The sequence below is a fragment of the Eleutherodactylus coqui genome, chromosome 2 (assembly GCF_035609145.1).
Source record: "Eleutherodactylus coqui strain aEleCoq1 chromosome 2, aEleCoq1.hap1, whole genome shotgun sequence".
Lineage (NCBI taxonomy): Eukaryota > Metazoa > Chordata > Amphibia > Anura > Eleutherodactylidae > Eleutherodactylus > Eleutherodactylus coqui.
Genome location: NC_089838.1, coordinates 307,038,343 through 307,045,842, shown reverse-complemented (window position 1 = coordinate 307,045,842; position 7,500 = coordinate 307,038,343). Strand labels below are relative to the sequence as shown.

The following is a 7,500-nucleotide window of genomic DNA, read 5'->3' as shown; positions in this document are numbered from 1 at the left end:
CACCCAGGCGGCCCGGGTTTGACTCCCGGTATGGGAATGAGTGTTTTGCTAAGCTTGTGCCTGCATTCAAAGGCCTGCACCTTTCTTGCAGAATTAAGCGGCTTAGTTTGCAGATGCTCTTGGCAGCCAAAAATGCTGCGCTAACGAGGCCACTTGCAAGTGGTTGTTGATGCCATCCATGCTTAAAAATGAGTTTTCAAATCATGAAACTGATTTTTTTTCTACTTATTACTGAAAAAGGGTCTCAGCGGTTCCCATATGGTCTAGCGGTTAGGATTCCTGGTTCTCACCCAGGCGGCCCGGGTTCGACTCCCGGTATGGGAATGAGCATTTTCCTAAGCTTGCAACTACATCGAAAGACCCTCTGAATTAAGATAGCGCTCAAAAAGTTCATAAAAGTATCATTCAGGCTTACCATCTACAAGAGCACCTTTGCTTTTTCATCAAGAATGCCGTGACCCGGATTCGAACCGGGGTTGCTGCGGCCACAACGCAGAGTACTAACCACTATACGATCACGGCGACATTCACAAGCCAGGTAGGAGTCGAACCTACAATCTTCTGATCCGTAGTCAGACGCGTTATCCATTGCGCCACTGGCCCTGTGTGAGAGGTTGCCACTAATCATGCTCCCCATTTTGGACTTTTGCTACGCTCGCAGCCATATTCAAAGACCTCAACACGGTTGCTTTTAGCCCCTAGCCAAAACCCTTCTGCCTTGTTTGCTACCTTTCCATATTATCCAGTATCGTTTCGGTATTGAATGGCAAAGAGCAGTGCCTATCCAGTTAAGGCGGAGGGAAAAAACAAGGATAGATCCATGCCCCGTGTGAGGATCGAACTCACGACCTTCAGATTATGAGACTGACGCGCTACCTACTGCGCTAACGAGGCATCTTGCGTGTGATTGGTTGTTGCCGTCCAGAGATAAGATGGAATTCTGTAAGCACAAAACTTCTTTTTTTTTTTTTTTAATATGTACATGTATATATCTACATATATTGGAAAGTTTAAAGCAAGCTGTGAAAGCAACTTTTCCCATATGGTCTAGCGGTTAGGATTCCTGGTTTTCACCCAGGCGGCCCGGGTTCGACTCCCGGTATGGGAATGAGTGTTTTGCTAAGCTTGTGCCTGCATTCAAAGGCCTGCACCTTTCTTGCAGAATTAAGCGGCTTAGTTTGCAGATGCTCTTGGCAGCCAAAAATGCTGCGCTAACGAGGCCACTTGCAAGTGGTTGTTGATGCCATCCATGCTTAAAAATGAGTTTTCAAATCATGAAACTGATTTTTTTTCTACTTATTACTGAAAAAGGGTCTCAGCGGTTCCCATATGGTCTAGCGGTTAGGATTCCTGGTTCTCACCCAGGCGGCCCGGGTTCGACTCCCGGTATGGGAATGAGCATTTTCCTAAGCTTGCAACTACATCGAAAGACCCTCTGAATTAAGATAGCGCTCAAAAAGTTCATAAAAGTATCATTCAGGCTTACCGTCTACAAGAGCACCTTTGCTTTTTCATCAAGAATGCCGTGACCCGGATTCGAACCGGGGTTGCTGCGGCCACAACGCAGAGTACTAACCACTATACGATCACGGCGACATTCACGAGCCAGGTAGGAGTCGAACCTACAATCTTCTGATCCGTAGTCAGACGCGTTATCCATTGCGCCACTGGCCCTGTGTGAGAGGTTGCCACTAATCATGCTCCCCATTTTGGACTTTTGCTACGCTCGCAGCCATATTCAAAGACCTCAACACGGTTGCTTTTAGCCCCTAGCCAAAACCCTTCTGCCTTGTTTGCTACCTTTCCATATTATCCAGTATCGTTTCGGTATTGAATGGCAAAGAGCAGTGCCTATCCAGTTAAGGCGGAGGGAAAAAACAAGGATAGATCCATGCCCCGTGTGAGGATCGAACTCACGACCTTCAGATTATGAGACTGACGCGCTACCTACTGCGCTAACGAGGCATCTTGCGTGTGATTGGTTGTTGCCGTCCAGAGATAAGATGGAATTCTGTAAGCACAAAACTTCTTTTTTTTTTTTTAATATGTACATGTATATATCTACATATATTGGAAAGTTTAAAGCAAGCTGTGACAGCAACTTTTCCCATATGGTCTAGCGGTTAGGATTCCTGGTTTTCACCCAGGCGGCCCGGGTTCGACTCCCGGTATGGGAATGAGTGTTTTGCTAAGCTTGTGCCTGCATTCAAAGGCCTGCACCTTTCTTGCAGAATTAAGCGGCTTAGTTTGCAGATGCTCTTGGCAGCCAAAAATGCTGCGCTAACGAGGCCACTTGCAAGTGGTTGTTGATGCCATCCATGCTTAAAAATGAGTTTTCAAATCATGAAACTGATTTTTTTTCTACTTATTACTGAAAAAGGGTCTCAGCGGTTCCCATATGGTCTAGCGGTTAGGATTCCTGGTTCTCACCCAGGCGGCCCGGGTTTGACTCCCGGTATGGGAATGAGCATTTTCCTAAGCTTGCAACTACATCGAAAGACCCTCTGAATTAAGATAGCGCTCAAAAAGTTCATAAAAGTATCATTCAGGCTTGCCGTCTACAAGAGCACCTTTGCTTTTTCATCAAGAATGCCGTGACCCGGATTCGAACCGGGGTTGCTGCGGCCACAACGCAGAGTACTAACCACTATACGATCACGGCGACATTCACGAGCCAGGTAGGAGTCGAACCTACAATCTTCTGATCCGTAGTCAGACGCGTTATCCATTGCGCCACTGGCCCTGTGTGAGAGGTTGCCACTAATCATGCTCCCCATTTTGGACTTTTGCTACGCTCGCAGCCATATTCAAAGACCTCAACACGGTTGCTTTTAGCCCCTAGCCAAAACCCTTCTGCCTTGTTTGCTACCTTTCCATATTATCCAGTATCGTTTCGGTATTGAATGGCAAAGAGCAGTGCCTATCCAGTTAAGGCGGAGGGAAAAAACAAGGATAGATCCATGCCCCGTGTGAGGATCGAACTCACGACCTTCAGATTATGAGACTGACGCGCTACCTACTGCGCTAACGAGGCATCTTGCGTGTGATTGGTTGTTGCCGTCCAGAGATAAGATGGAATTCTGTAAGCACAAAACTTCTTTTTTTTTTTTTAATATGTACATGTATATATCTACATATATTGGAAAGTTTAAAGCAAGCTGTGACAGCAACTTTTCCCATATGGTCTAGCGGTTAGGATTCCTGGTTTTCACCCAGGCGGCCCGGGTTCGACTCCCGGTATGGGAATGAGTGTTTTGCTAAGCTTGTGCCTGCATTCAAAGGCCTGCACCTTTCTTGCAGAATTAAGCGGCTTAGTTTGCAGATGCTCTTGGCAGCCAAAAATGCTGCGCTAACGAGGCCACTTGCAAGTGGTTGTTGATGCCATCCATGCTTAAAAATGAGTTTTCAAATCATGAAACTGATTTTTTTTCTACTTATTACTGAAAAAGGGTCTCAGCGGTTCCCATATGGTCTAGCGGTTAGGATTCCTGGTTCTCACCCAGGCGGCCCGGGTTTGACTCCCGGTATGGGAATGAGCATTTTCCTAAGCTTGCAACTACATCGAAAGACCCTCTGAATTAAGATAGCGCTCAAAAAGTTCATAAAAGTATCATTCAGGCTTGCCGTCTACAAGAGCACCTTTGCTTTTTCATCAAGAATGCCGTGACCCGGATTCGAACCGGGGTTGCTGCGGCCACAACGCAGAGTACTAACCACTATACGATCACGGCGACATTCACGAGCCAGGTAGGAGTCGAACCTACAATCTTCTGATCCGTAGTCAGACGCGTTATCCATTGCGCCACTGGCCCTGTGTGAGAGGTTGCCACTAATCATGCTCCCCATTTTGGACTTTTGCTACGCTCGCAGCCATATTCAAAGACCTCAACACGGTTGCTTTTAGCCCCTAGCCAAAACCCTTCTGCCTTGTTTGCTACCTTTCCATATTATCCAGTATCGTTTCGGTATTGAATGGCAAAGAGCAGTGCCTATCCAGTTAAGGCGGAGGGAAAAAACAAGGATAGATCCATGCCCCGTGTGAGGATCGAACTCACGACCTTCAGATTATGAGACTGACGCGCTACCTACTGCGCTAACGAGGCATCTTGCGTGTGATTGGTTGTTGCCGTCCAGAGATAAGATGGAATTCTGTAAGCACAAAACTTCTTTTTTTTTTTTTTTTTTTTAATATGTACATGTATATATCTACATATATTGGAAAGTTTAAAGCAAGCTGTGAAAGCAACTTTTCCCATATGGTCTAGCGGTTAGGATTCCTGGTTTTCACCCAGGCGGCCCGGGTTCGACTCCCGGTATGGGAATGAGTGTTTTGCTAAGCTTGTGCCTGCATTCAAAGGCCTGCACCTTTCTTGCAGAATTAAGCGGCTTAGTTTGCAGATGCTCTTGGCAGCCAAAAATGCTGCGCTAACGAGGCCACTTGCAAGTGGTTGTTGATGCCATCCATGCTTAAAAATGAGTTTTCAAATCATGAAACTGATTTTTTTTCTACTTATTACTGAAAAAGGGTCTCAGCGGTTCCCATATGGTCTAGCGGTTAGGATTCCTGGTTCTCACCCAGGCGGCCCGGGTTCGACTCCCGGTATGGGAATGAGCATTTTCCTAAGCTTGCAACTACATCGAAAGACCCTCTGAATTAAGATAGCGCTCAAAAAGTTCATAAAAGTATCATTCAGGCTTGCCGTCTACAAGAGCACCTTTGCTTTTTCATCAAGAATGCCGTGGCGACATTCACGAGCCAGGTAGGAGTCGAACCTACAATCTTCTGATCCGTAGTCAGACGCGTTATCCATTGCGCCACTGGCCCTGTGTGAGAGGTTGCCACTAATCATGCTCCCCATTTTGGACTTTTGCTACGCTCGCAGCCATATTCAAAGACCTCAGCACGGTTGCTTTTAGCCCCTAGCCAAAACCCTTCTGCCTTGTTTGCTACCTTTCCATATTATCCAGTATCGTTTCGGTATTGAATGGCAAAGAGCAGTGCCTATCCAGTTAAGGCGGAGGGAAAAAACAAGGATAGATCCATGCCCCGTGTGAGGATCGAACTCACGACCTTCAGATTATGAGACTGACGCGCTACCTACTGCGCTAACGAGGCATCTTGCGTGTGATTGGTTGTTGCCGTCCAGAGATAAGATGGAATTCTGTAAGCACAAAACTTCTTTTTTTTTTTTTTTTTTTTAATATGTACATGTATATATCTACATATATTGGAAAGTTTAAAGCAAGCTGTGAAAGCAACTTTTCCCATATGGTCTAGCGGTTAGGATTCCTGGTTTTCACCCAGGCGGCCTGGGTTCGACTCCCGGTATGGGAATGAGTGTTTTGCTAAGCTTGTGCCTGCATTCAAAGGCCTGCACCTTTCTTGCAGAATTAAGCGGCTTAGTTTGCAGATGCTCTTGGCAGCCAAAAATGCTGCGCTAACGAGGCCACTTGCAAGTGGTTGTTGATGCCATCCATGCTTAAAAATGAGTTTTCAAATCATGAAACTGATTTTTTTTCTACTTATTACTGAAAGAGGGTTTCAGCGGTTCCCATATGGTCTAGCGGTTAGGATTCCTGGTTCTCACCCAGGCGGCCCGGGTTCGACTCCTGGTATGGGAATGAGCATTTTCCTAAGCTTGCAACTACATTGAAAGACCCTCTGAATTAAGATAGCGCTCAAAAAGTTCATAAAAGTATCATTCAGGCTTGCCGTCTACAAGAGCACCTTTGCTTTTTCATCAAGAATGCCGTGACCCGGATTCGAACCGGGGTTGCTGCGGCCACAACGCAGAGTACTAACCACTATACGATCACGGCGACATTCACGAGCCAGGTAGGAGTCGAACCTACAATCTTCTGATCCGTAGTCAGACGCGTTATCCATTGCGCCACTGGCCCTGTGTGAGAGGTTGCCACTAATCATGCTCCCCATTTTGGACTTTTGCTACGCTCGCAGCCATATTCAAAGACCTCAACACGGTTGCTTTTAGCCCCTAGCCAAAACCCTTCTGCCTTGTTTGCTACCTTTCCATATTATCCAGTATCGTTTCGGTATTGAATGGCAAAGAGCAGTGCCTATCCAGTTAAGGCGGAGGGAAAAAACAAGGATAGATCCATGCCCCGTGTAAGGATCGAACTCACGACCTTCAGATTATGAGACTGACGCGCTACCTACTGCGCTAACGAGGCATCTTGCGTGTGATTGGTTGTTGCCGTCCAGAGATAAGATGGAATTCTGTAAGCACAAAACTTCTTTTTTTTTTTTTTTTTTTTTTTTTTTAATATGTACATGTATATATCTACATATATTGGAAAGTTTAAAGCAAGCTGTGAAAGCAACTTTTCCCATATGGTCTAGCGGTTAGGATTCCTGGTTTTCACCCTGGCGGCCTGGGTTTGACTCCCGGTATGGGAATGAGTGTTTTGCTAAGCTTGTGCCTGCATTCAAAGGCCTGCACCTTTCTTGCAGAATTAAGCGGCTTAGTTTGCAGATGCTCTTGGCAGCCAAAAATGCTGCGCTAACGAGGCCACTTGCAAGTGGTTGTTGATGCCATCCATGCTTAAAAATGAGTTTTCAAATCATGAAACTGATTTTTTTTCTACTTATTACTGAAAAAGGGTCTCAGCGGTTCCCATATGGTCTAGCGGTTAGGATTCCTGGTTCTCACCCAGGCGGCCCGGGTTCGACTCCCGGTATGGGAATGAGCATTTTCCTAAGCTTGCAACTACATCGAAAGACCCTCTGAATTAAGATAGCGCTCAAAAAGTTCATAAAAGTATCATTCAGGCTTGCCGTCTACAAGAGCACCTTTGCTTTTTCATCAAGAATGCCGTGACCCGGATTCGAACCGGGGTTGCTGCGGCCACAACGCAGAGTACTAACCACTATACGATCACGGCGACATTCACGAGCCAGGTAGGAGTCGAACCTACAATCTTCTGATCCGTAGTCAGACGCGTTATCCATTGCGCCACTGGCCCTGTGTGAGAGGTTGCCACTAATCATGCTCCCCATTTTGGACTTTTGCTACGCTCGCAGCCATATTCAAAGACCTCAACACGGTTGCTTTTAGCCCCTAGCCAAAACCCTTCTGCCTTGTTTGCTACCTTTCCATATTATCCAGTATCGTTTCGGTATTGAATGGCAAAGAGCAGTGCCTATCCAGTTAAGGCGGAGGGAAAAAACAAGGATAGATCCATGCCCCGTGTGAGGATCGAACTCACGACCTTCAGATTATGAGACTGACGCGCTACCTACTGCGCTAACGAGGCATCTTGCGTGTGATTGGTTGTTGCCGTCCAGAGATAAGATGGAATTCTGTAAGCACAAAACTTCTTTTTTTTTTTTTTTTAATATGTACATGTATATATCTACATATATTGGAAAGTTTAAAGCAAGCTGTGAAAGCAACTTTTCCCATATGGTCTAGCGGTTAGGATTCCTGGTTTTCACCCAGGCGGCCTGGGTTCGACTCCCGGTATGGGAATGAGTGTTTT

The 7,500-nt window shown here is 46.1% G+C and overlaps 10 non-coding genes across 10 annotated transcripts; all 10 read left to right on the top strand.

The window, feature by feature from the left end:
- Window positions 1-252: 252 nt before the first annotated feature.
- TRNAE-CUC (transfer RNA glutamic acid (anticodon CUC)) lies at window positions 253-324 on the top strand. The gene has a single exon. It is a non-coding gene; the product is annotated as a tRNA-Glu (tRNA).
- A 712-nt stretch (window positions 325-1,036) lies between these two features.
- Window positions 1,037-1,108, top strand: TRNAE-UUC (transfer RNA glutamic acid (anticodon UUC)). The gene has a single exon. It is a non-coding gene; the product is annotated as a tRNA-Glu (tRNA).
- Window positions 1,109-1,323: 215 nt separating this feature from the next.
- TRNAE-CUC (transfer RNA glutamic acid (anticodon CUC)) lies at window positions 1,324-1,395 on the top strand. Its single transcript has one exon. It is a non-coding gene; the product is annotated as a tRNA-Glu (tRNA).
- Window positions 1,396-2,105: 710 nt separating this feature from the next.
- On the top strand, window positions 2,106-2,177 carry TRNAE-UUC (transfer RNA glutamic acid (anticodon UUC)). Its single transcript has one exon. It is a non-coding gene; the product is annotated as a tRNA-Glu (tRNA).
- Window positions 2,178-3,174: 997 nt separating this feature from the next.
- On the top strand, window positions 3,175-3,246 carry TRNAE-UUC (transfer RNA glutamic acid (anticodon UUC)). The gene has a single exon. It is a non-coding gene; the product is annotated as a tRNA-Glu (tRNA).
- A 1,004-nt stretch (window positions 3,247-4,250) lies between these two features.
- TRNAE-UUC (transfer RNA glutamic acid (anticodon UUC)) lies at window positions 4,251-4,322 on the top strand. Its single transcript has one exon. It is a non-coding gene; the product is annotated as a tRNA-Glu (tRNA).
- A 215-nt stretch (window positions 4,323-4,537) lies between these two features.
- TRNAE-CUC (transfer RNA glutamic acid (anticodon CUC)) lies at window positions 4,538-4,609 on the top strand. Its single transcript has one exon. It is a non-coding gene; the product is annotated as a tRNA-Glu (tRNA).
- A 654-nt stretch (window positions 4,610-5,263) lies between these two features.
- Window positions 5,264-5,335, top strand: TRNAE-UUC (transfer RNA glutamic acid (anticodon UUC)). The gene has a single exon. It is a non-coding gene; the product is annotated as a tRNA-Glu (tRNA).
- A 1,298-nt stretch (window positions 5,336-6,633) lies between these two features.
- Window positions 6,634-6,705, top strand: TRNAE-CUC (transfer RNA glutamic acid (anticodon CUC)). Its single transcript has one exon. It is a non-coding gene; the product is annotated as a tRNA-Glu (tRNA).
- A 713-nt stretch (window positions 6,706-7,418) lies between these two features.
- TRNAE-UUC (transfer RNA glutamic acid (anticodon UUC)) lies at window positions 7,419-7,490 on the top strand. Its single transcript has one exon. It is a non-coding gene; the product is annotated as a tRNA-Glu (tRNA).
- Window positions 7,491-7,500: the final 10 nt, after the last annotated feature.